We start from the raw sequence: 11,218 nt of genomic DNA on the forward strand, positions 1-11,218 counted from the left end.
AAAATGAAATAAAGATCGTTTGGCTTAAATACAGAGCGGAAATTCGTGCAAAAATCTAATTTTGAACAACTCAATATTAACGAAGTCACGTATTCACCGCTATTTTTTTAAATTAATATTTTGCTATAACTTTTTCTCTGTTCAAACACTGTCAATTTAAAAAAAAACAATGAGTTCCGCGCATATTTAATGCTCAAGTCTCCTTATGTGACCGGAGACATGACGAAGGTGATTTGGTGTGAGGGTTAGTTCCGTTCCACCGCTTCTGCAGAACAGACATACCAAGGAGAGGAAATGAGTAAAAAGTTTAGGTAAAGACTTGACTACTGTCTGTTTTGTCTTAATCATATTCTACTGTTCAGATATCTGCCCGTAATAACCAACTATATTTTGCTTTTCAAATATCCGTCCGCACGACACACTATGGTACGAAATGCCTAAAAGCTGGCCAAAAACGAAAAAAAAAGTTTCTATTTGGAATTTTGTAAGTATCAGGTTGGCAATAGGGATAGTTGGGCTATTCAAATTGACCGGTGAAAACAGTTTGCCGTTTATACTGGAGCTAGAATTTGAAGTCGAAGTAACCTTATTGTGTGTCTCATGGCCGCCTAAGCGAACACAAAAGTACATCACATGCTCAAAGTGCTGTACAAATTTATTTATTGTTCTGATAAAGTCGTAATAAAATGGACGTTTTCCCAGGAGGTATGTAAAGTATTTCAACGTTATAAATTATTCATAATAAATTATTCATTGTCCACCTAGTTTCATCATTGTTTATGACAAATAATGCTTAAATTTATTACGAAAATCATTCAAAAGTGAACTTAAAAGTTATACAGGGTGTCCCGTTCATGTTTCAAAAAAACGTGTATGCAAGTTCTTCATGGGAAAATATTAGAAGTAGCTCATGTAAAGTTTTTTTTCTTGGACGCCCTGTATTCGAGATACAGTGTGTTGAAGTTGATACTTTCCAAATAGTTTTCCTTAATTATCTTTAAATCGGCTAAAGATAAAAATGTCAAAATTTGTACACGACTAAACATCAACTGTGCGTTAAGAATAATGTGCAAACGGTTTCTTTCTGAAAAGCAGTGTCGGCGACACAGGTAATTGAAGGGGTACAATCGCATAAAAAATATGTTAAAATTCAAAATTTATTACATTTCTAAACGGTTCTGTAAACTTTAAAGTATACTAAAAAAAAAAGGTATACTTGTCGAAATTCGGCAGCATGTACCATTTTCGAGAAAAGTGAAGTTGCATTTTTTTTGCTCACATAAAGCGGTACAAGTACATTAACGAAATATTAAATTGAAAGATGACCTTACAATTGAATGAGCTGAAGGCATTTAGCTACCAACAGTATTTGCATTTTAAGACTATAATTTTATTTTTTTACGTATCACATGAAACGGTTAAATTGTAAAACATTTTATTAATTAAAAAAAAAAATAAAATTTATTTTAAGTTTCAGTTTGTTGTAAATTATCTATTATTAACTAATTTTAGATTTTGTAAACTACTACACTACCATTACTAAAATAAACAATTGTTGAATGGATTGAATTGTTGATGGACATAAATTCTTAAAATAAGTAATAAAAGCAGACAAATATTGGGAAATAGACTCAGAGACATAACAGAACAAAACAGCTGCAATTAAATAAATGTGAAAACTCGAACTACTGAAGTAGATAGCGGTAGATACTGAAATTGTCCCCCATTTCCTTCTATGTAGCTTCATTTTTCTCGAATATTGCTATCATCATGCTACCCAATTTCGACAAGTATACCTTTTTTTTGTAGTATGCTTTAGAGTTTACAGATCCGTTTAGAAATGTAATAAATTTTGATGTTTAACATATTTTTTCTTCGATTGTACCCCTTCAATTATCTGTATCGGCGACACTGCTTTTCAGAAAGAAGCCGTTTGCACATTATTCTTAACGCACAGTTGATGTTTACTCGTGTACAAATTCTGACATTTTTATCTTTAGCCAATTTAAAGATAATTAAGGAAAACTATTTGGAAAGCAACAACTTCAACACACTCTATCTCGAAAATAGGTCTTTTAAGAAAAAACTTTACATGAACTACCCGTATTACTTTTCTATGACGAACTTGCACTCAAGTTCTTTTGAAACATGAACGGGACACCCTGTATTACTTATTGACCTGTAATCTAAGATCGATATATTATGAAAAAAACATCTGCGCTTAGTTGCGCTTTCAATTTTACGATATGAATAAAGCAAAAGTTGCAATAAATCGTAATTCAATACGAAGAAAGTGATATCACAGCACATTAAAGTCTCAGAATGTTGATATTCTTTTTAATGATGAAAAATAATTATACTAAATTTGAAAAAAAACCTGCCTGAGAAAAGTTATAGGAAAATAAGAGAATATTGAAAAAAAAAACTTGTTATGTAAATCCGTTAATCTTAAGCTTTGGTAAAAGTGTCACTGGAAGTTGTATCATTATTTTTATAAAAAGAATTGCCTTCTAAATTATGTGCACCTATTTGCTGAGTACAAAATGGATACATGTGACAAAATACAGCTGGTTAAATCACCCAGCATATAGAATGACATAATGTGCCCACATTACACACATATATTTCTAACAAGTAAAATTTATAGGTAGCTGTTAGGTATTTATAACATTTAACATTGTGAACCAGTGCATGTATATAAGGCTAAACCAGATAAGCCGATTAAAAATGCATGAAATTTTATAGTTTTATATTAGAGTAATACCGTAGATTAATAAACAGATTAAAGAGGTTTACGGCCTGCATTACGCTGGAAAATAACAGTTGCAGTGCCGATTACGCGGGACACAATGTGCCGGAAATTGGGTGCAGCACGTGAGGGTTTTTCTGCGCCATTATCTTCCGCGGAAAACGATGTTCGGGTATGCGGATTTTAAGGTTAATAATGATAGCGGCGACGACGCTTTTATGCAACCAATAACGCGATTAATGTTGCCTCCTTTCATGGTTTTCACAGTATAATGGAGTTTCCTCAGTTTAAGTTAACATCAGTTTTGTTACACACGGTGTTCCGAAATTAGCTTGCAAAGTTTTACAAGCGCATTGTATAGATACAGAGAAACGTTTCCTAAGGCAGCTGCAGTCCCTTAAATATAAGTGCCTTGGAGTTGTTTTTTTCTAAATAGACCCACAACCGTTTAAAAACAAATCAATGAAATTTCGTACAAAATGTTACTGTTGTGCTGAGATTTTAATGGCTAAACTGGCTTCTAAATTTTGGAGGGGGTTAAGTCAGATGTTTATGGAGAAATATTGTTCTCTTGTGAATGCGGATCTTTCAAAAATTAGGAATTTTTGATAGTTTTACAGTGGTCCCTTTTTGAACTCGAAGTTTCAGGGTCTGTTAATGAAAAAACTTACGCAACAATTTGGTCGAGTCCAAATATACAAAAAGCCTAAAAGTTTCTTTTTTAAATGATTACTAAGTGAAAAAGATCTAATATACAAGAGCTAGAGTTACAGTTACTTAGCAGTATAAGAGACTTTTTTTAACCACATGGTTTTAATCCTGCTAGAATCACATTATTTGCACCTTGACTAGGAAAAGGAACAATAACATGTGTCTGTCTCTGATCTGAACCTTCGCATCGATTCCTGCCTGCCCTGTCGGCCTGGCGTGACCAATCCAGATTTTTTGCTGAGAGGCCGTGCATTTCATTGTCGTTTGTACATATGTGAGTGACTTTGACGCTTTGCTTGGTCGTGTATATTGCACGTGTTTTTATAGCAGTGTATTGTGAACATAGAGCAGTACACGGCTTGACCACAGATTTAGCCCATTTCTGTTACTACAACGCGTATTGCTGCATAATACATATTGTCGCCACATAGTTTCCGATGTTTAGTAATAGGTGAAATAGTGTAAGTACGCATTGAGTAAAATACGTGATAATATAAAACCAAAGATTCCTTGGATCAAAATATGCAAATAAATTCATGATGATATATAACACTCAATGTGATACCACAAAATTACATTTTTTACAACTCTAAAACGATTTGAGTCAGAAACTTCTTACTGGATATTACATTTTTATTCATTAATAAATTGACATACAACTGTTTGGCGTCACTACTTCCTTGATCATATATTTTTCAATATACAATTCGTTTTTAAATACTTTTTGTCTCTTGCGAAATTTTGATATTCGCCGTGAATTTCGAGTAAAAAATATAATTCTTCGGCCTTAAATGCAATGAAATACAGCAGATTTTTTTTTCAAAATAAGACAAAAAATATAAATTTATGTTTCCTAAATTATCTTCCAAAATATAAAACAGTCAGTATCATTGGGGATAATATTTAATCAGTCGTGGTACCTTTAGGAAGCATTTGAGAAACTATGTTTATACAAACTTTTTTCATATTTTTATGCATATAATCATTTCTTCATATACAGGCTGTAACAAATATACTTCTCACTACAGAGATCTCGAAAACGATAAGAGATAGAAACTAGCTTAAATGGGGGCAAAGTTGCATAATCAGGGGACCAACATTATGCTTCTAAAAAATCAAGACTAACATAATTTTCGAAATATTTGAAAAAAAAACGAAATTTTGGAAATCCATTTTTGTTTCATTTCAGCCTTGTTTGAGGTGGTATTGAAAAAAGAACAACACTTTCTTATGGTCGCTTTTTGCCCTCTATCGAATAATCAATTTTTATATGTAACGTTTCATCTCTCCAGGACTATCATCAACTTTATTTTTTTAAATACGACCCTGGAAATTTTATTACATTTTTGCAAGCCTTCATGACCCCCAATACTGTACTGCCTCAGCCCGAACCAGATTCAGATGTTTTGTGTCGAAAAATTCATCTTCAGTGTATTCGTTCCAAATTTATCTAAATTTTTTATTTAGATTTCTTTGTTTATTGAATTATCGTACACTGTAAGTGACGTTAGACCTTGTGGCTGAAAGGCTGAAATAAAATAAAAACGGATTTCCAAAATTTCGGTTTTTTTCAAATATTTCGAAAACTTGTAACTCATGTAAGCCTTGATTTCTTAGAGGCATAATGTTGGTTCTCTGATTACGCAACTTTGCCCCCATTTAAGCTACTTCGTACCTCTTACCGTTTCCGAGATCCCTATAGTGAGAAGCGAATTTGTAACAGCCTGTATAAATATAGTTTTAAAATATCACAAAAAACAAAAAATCTTTAGCAAGTTAAATAAATGAAGAAAGAGGCATGCCAAGTAACAAGTCTCTAGCTCAAACCCGTTTAAAGTTATATAGAAAAATATTGTTTTGTGATATCATATTAAGAGAACTTTTAAATATCAGGAGAGATGGATCTTAATAAATTGGTCTAAATTGACTTATTTTTATTCAAGGAATCTTTGGTTCTCATATTTTACAAAATTGAAATTAAATTTTTAAGGGAACATCTGGTTAAAGCTTTTATATTTTTTTCATGCATGTTTTTGTGGCTTGATAAAACTACATATGTTATAGCGTACAATTATGTCTACTACTCGTTCAAAGAAAATTGTCAATGCAGTGAAAATAATGCGAGGAAAAGGTTTGGGAATCAAAATTTCCAATAAAGTTTTATTAGACCCAGCATCAATTGTAAGCTGATAATAAAAAATAAATACTGGTAACATCATTAAAAAACTCCAGTGTATTTACAAGCTTGATGACAAAAAAAAATGGTTGAACATTCTTAACTGTACTAACTGAACTATTTGGAGGCAACGAATTGACCCTAAAGCAATATTTTGCTAAGGTATGTTGAATATTGATTTAGGCAAGTTTTGTTTCATGAACAATCAAGTACCTGCACAGAACAAAATACCACGCAAAATAAGAAAAGGAAAAATCTGATGGGGTTGAAATAATATTGTAATATCTAAAATACAGGGTGATTAATTAACAATGGGAAAGTCGAAAGCTGAAGATAGTCCACGTGAAATGGTGACCAGTGGCGCAAACATGCTTTATCCGAAAGTTGATAGTTTCGGAAATACAGGGTGAAGTTAAAATTTTAAATCGGTTTTTTGCGATTATTCTGAAAATATGTAGGTTAGGAACTTGAAAATTTGTGAAACTATATTTTTTTAGGCGACGAATAAGATGCGTGTTGTAATTTCAGCATTGCTCATAGAGGGCGCCACTTACGACCAATTTTACCGAAAATTTAGTTAATAACTTTTTACCCTGTATATTTAACATGAAACTTGATTCAAAACCTGAAAGAGCTATCATTTTTCCATTAATTATGTACTCTTGTTTCATTTCGGTATCTCGATCCGTTTTCGAGAAAAATCGATTTAACGAACACTATGTTTTGATAATATGAGAAATTAAAAGCGAAACAAACCAAGTGTTTCTTCGTGTTATTACAACAATTAACAATAAAACAAATAAAATACGTAATTATGATTTAAAGTAATTGTTCGAAGAATCCACCGTTGACACTGATACACTTTACACGTTTTCTGAGAGATCTTCGAGTTTGAAACAACATATTGGGATTGCGTCTGACTTCGTTGGCAGCGATTTGTATTCTTTGCCACAACTCTTCACACGAGCCAATAGATTCTTTGTAAACTATATCTTTCATTCGAGACCAAATAGAAAAATCAAGAGGATTGAAGTCCGGACTTCTGGATGGCCAAGCAAAAATGCTTACATGGCCAATCCAGCGATTTGGAAAAACTGCATCTAAATATGCACGCACTGGCCAAGAAAAATGCGGTGGAGCTCCGTCGTGCATGAACCACATGTCTCTTCTTAAATAAAGTGGAACTTCTTCAAGCCGTGGAAGCATTTTTACTTGGCCACCCAGAAGTCCGGACTTCAATCCTCTTCATTTTTCTATTTGGAAGAATCTATTGGTTCGTGTGAAGAGTTGTGGCAAAGAATACAAATCGCTGCCAACGAAGTCAAACGCAATCCCAATATGTTGTTTCAAACTCGAAGATCTCTCAGAAAACGTTGTGTAAAGTGTGTAAATGTCAACGGTGGATTCTTCGAACACTGACTTTAAATCATTATTACGAATTTCATTTGTTTTATTGTTAATTGTTGTAATAACACGAAGAAACACTTGGTTTGTTTCGCTTTTAATTTCTCGTATTATCAAAACATAGTGTTCGTTAAATCGATTTTTCTCGAAAACGGATCGAGATACCGAAATGAAACAAGAATACACAATTAATGGAAAAATGATTGCTCTTTCAGGTTTTGAATCAAGTTTCATGTTAGACATACAGGGTAAAAAGTTATTAACTAAATTTTCGGTAAAATTGGTCGTAAGTGGCGCCCTCTATGAGCAATGCTGAAATTACAACACGCATCTTATTCGTCGCCTAAAAAAATATAGTTTCACAAATTTTCAAGTTCCTAACCTACATATTTTCAGAATAATCGCAAAAAAACGATTTAAAATTTTAACTTTCAACACCCTGTATTTCCGAAACTATCAACTTTCGGATAAGGCATGTTTGCGCCAATGGTCACCATTTCACGTGTAATATCTTCAGCTTTCGACTTTCCCATTGTTAATGAATCATCCTGTATAGAAAAGTAACAATATCCCAAGTCCTAATACATTAATTTCCAAATCCAAGGGTGATCCTTTGATACATGTAGTTATCTTAAAAGCACGACATTGAATTTTTTTTAGCATTTATGAAATATTTATATTATACAGGTTAGTCAAAAGCATGGAAACCCCCAAATATCTCAGCGGGAAAGCATTTTTGGTATCCCAAAAACCATTTATCGATGGTGAGGGCAAAAGTGTCAGTATTTTTAACGCCCCATCCGATAGTAACTTTGACCTTGAGGTTAAGGTCAAGGTTCATGGTCATATCAAGATTAAGTCTGTTTTTTAAATAGCGACCTTTTTTTCGACCCCAGAATTGGAAAGAGCTGAAAATTTTGCATTCGAATATGATATTGACCATGACCTCAAGGACAATGGCCAAGGTCGGTACAAGGTCAAATGTTGAATTTTACTGTATTTTTTTATTTTTAACCACGGAATCAGAGGGAGTGACAGTCTTTGACATGATGGTAGTGACTTTGATCTTAAGGTCGAAAGAACATATCAAGGTCGTATCGGTTTTTGGAGTAGCAACTCCTTATTTCGACGCTAGAATCGACGCTAGCAATAGGAGAGCGTATTAAAATGGAAAGATAATACGACTACTGAAGGCGAGAGTAGGAAATAATACGGTCACTGAAGGCAAGAGTGGGAAATGACTCGGCCATTCATGGCAAAATCGAAGATTAAGGTCACTAAGGACTACCATTAGGTATCTACTTAAAGACTGTCACTTCTGATTCCGTAGTTAAAAATTAAAAAATACAGTAAAAATCAACATTTAACCTTGTACTGACCTTGAATATTGACCTTGAGGTCACGGTCAATGTCATATTCGAATGCAGAATTTTCTGGTATTTCCATTTCCAGGGTCAAAAATGAGGGTCACCATTTAAAAAACCGATTTGTTCCTGATCCTGAATCTTGACCTTTCAGTGCTTTCCCACTGAGATATTTGGGATTTCGATACTTTTGACTAACCCTGTGTATTAAATTATTGTGAATAAGTATAGTTCTTTATTAATTTCCAACCATTTCCAAGTAAAATGTTTTTGCCTTATGGATGTCTTCCGGGTGCCCAGTGGCGTACACAAGAATTAAAGTGCATTTTAAAAAAGTATTTATAACTAGACTATTTCTTTGATTGAAAAAAATTATTTCGGATTCGTGTTTAGGGGAACGCGTACCATTACCCCTAAATCTCTATTACGTATTCGATCAAACATTTTACTCACACCTTAAAAATATAACAGGCCTACAGAATCTATAAAATATATGTGTAATTTAAAATTCCGAGCCAACTGCAAACATTGAGAAAATGTCGATTTATCCTCAATGTGAAGTTAGACATGAAGTTTTCTGTTCTATTATCGAATTATGATTTGTACGAAAATTTTCCCAATAATCCCGTCCGTAACTGAATTATATATAAAGAAAACGTTAATATCCTTCCAACAAAAGTACACAATTTATCGGCAATATCCTGCCGGCAAAGATTTTCCGAGGAAATTGACGTTATCGGAAATATAAATGTTGTACACGGTTGCATGTACGGCGCCCTGTTCACGTAATAAATTGATCTGTTTCTCGTAAATAGGAAACAACTTGTTCGCCAGCGACTGCAATGTATTTATTTTTTTTATCGTTCTTGCAGTAATTCTACACTGCACTCCCGCTTCTCCCGTTAAGAGGATATTTGTTCTATTTTTACAAAAGTAATGATATTAAAGTTAGAAAGGGTCTGGAGCTGTTTGACGGGACTGCGCACAGTCTGATATTTTATCTAACAGTCTAACGGTACTTTGTTCTTATTTAACATACAGGGTGATTCACAAATAGTGACGGATAATGAAACCTCATATTCTTTGGAGAGTATTAAGGGGAGTCTTTCATATAAAGTTTTTATCTAGGACGCTTCGTTAAAAAGATACAGGGTGTAAAGCTTAAAAAATTGTTTTTATAATTTAAAAACTAGTAAGTGAAATAATTTGAAATTGGGCCATAACATCTGAGTCCTTTTCCTAAAATTTAGATGCTCCAGTGGCGGAGATACAGGGTACTGGTGGCATATTTTTCTAAATAAAATAGTAAGCTAACGATCATGATATTTTCGGATTCGCCTTTCAATTTTCTACAAATTACTACTTTCTTATATTTTTCGAAACAAGCCTGATTTTCTAGTGAAACTTAAAAAACGAACTGAAAACACTTTTATTTAAATGACATGTCGAATTCGGTTATTTAATCGAATAAAGAAATTAATAACATTAGTCATCATTTTTTTTTATTATTGAAATAAAATACCCAACGGGCAGAGCCCAATTACAGAATAAGTTACAATTTAAAATTAAGTTACAATTAAGAGAAAAAAACAAGTGGAGGAAAAAAGGTCAACAGCTTAAAAGTGAAACAATGAGAAAAAAATGTAGAACAAATAGTGCAAACAACAAAACAAAAAATTAAAAATCATGTAAGAAAAATATGCACCAGTACAAATAATAAATATGAAATAAACTTATAAAATACAATAAATGTAAGATGTAAAGAGTAGAACATATAACAGATCATTGAAAACTCAGCTTAACATCGCGCAGTGTACAAGATAAAATATCAACTTAATTTTTTCAATTATTTCACGATAGTTATTTAATATCTGATGTAAAGGCGATTTAACTAATATATTAGTACGAGCATGAGATACGGCAAATAAGCTATTATTTTAATGATTTTATTTGAGTAAATGCTCAAAAATACCATTTCCACGAACACAGTCGCGACATCGTTTTATTAACGAAAATGTAAATTGTTCGAAATTTATTGTTGCTTGAATCTGATGACAAGCATTATTTATTCTTTCTTCTAACTTCTCAGAATGACAAAATTGGTATGGCAGCCTACTAAGTAATTTTAAACCGCATTTTATTCGAATATCGACGTGTGTTTTCAGTTGTTGTAAGTTTTACTCGAAAATCAGGCTTTTCCGATATAACGAGCGTTCAAATAAAAACGTCGTCAAGTTGGTTCTGAAAATTTGGACGTAGGGCGTAACTTATAGCAAATGAACTTAAACGTCATCTGTCAAAGCGCTATATCGCCGCTATCAATTTGAATATTTACGTTTTACAAAGCGTTTAAAATGGTGTTTTCTCAAGAACAAAAAGTGTTTATCATAGAGTCCTACTTTAGAAATGGACGCAAGATTGATGGAATATGGAAGTATTCTATTGAGGAATGTTTCATAGAATTTCAAAATCAATTTCCCGGCGTTGTTGAGTACAAAATTTTTCAAAGTGCAGTTCAGCGTTGTGTTAATGTTTTTCGTGAAACGGGCAGTGTAACAAGAAAAGAAGGAAGCGGCCGACCTAAAAAGCGGACTGAAGAATTAAAAGAAAATGTCCAACAAATAATGGAAAATGCGCCAAGAACTTCTGTACGTGTTTTATCACAAATGGTGGGAGTATCAGTCGGTACCTGCCACACAGTGTTAAAAAAAGATTTGCGTTTGTTCTCCTATCGTTTAACTTGTCAGCAAGAACTTCATGAAGTTGATTTTCCGCGACGGGCTGTATTTTGTGAATGGTTTTTAAACAACTACG

Source organism: Anoplophora glabripennis, unplaced genomic scaffold (genome assembly GCF_000390285.2).
Source record: "Anoplophora glabripennis isolate ALB-LARVAE unplaced genomic scaffold, Agla_2.0 scaffold682, whole genome shotgun sequence".
Lineage (NCBI taxonomy): Eukaryota > Metazoa > Arthropoda > Insecta > Coleoptera > Cerambycidae > Anoplophora > Anoplophora glabripennis.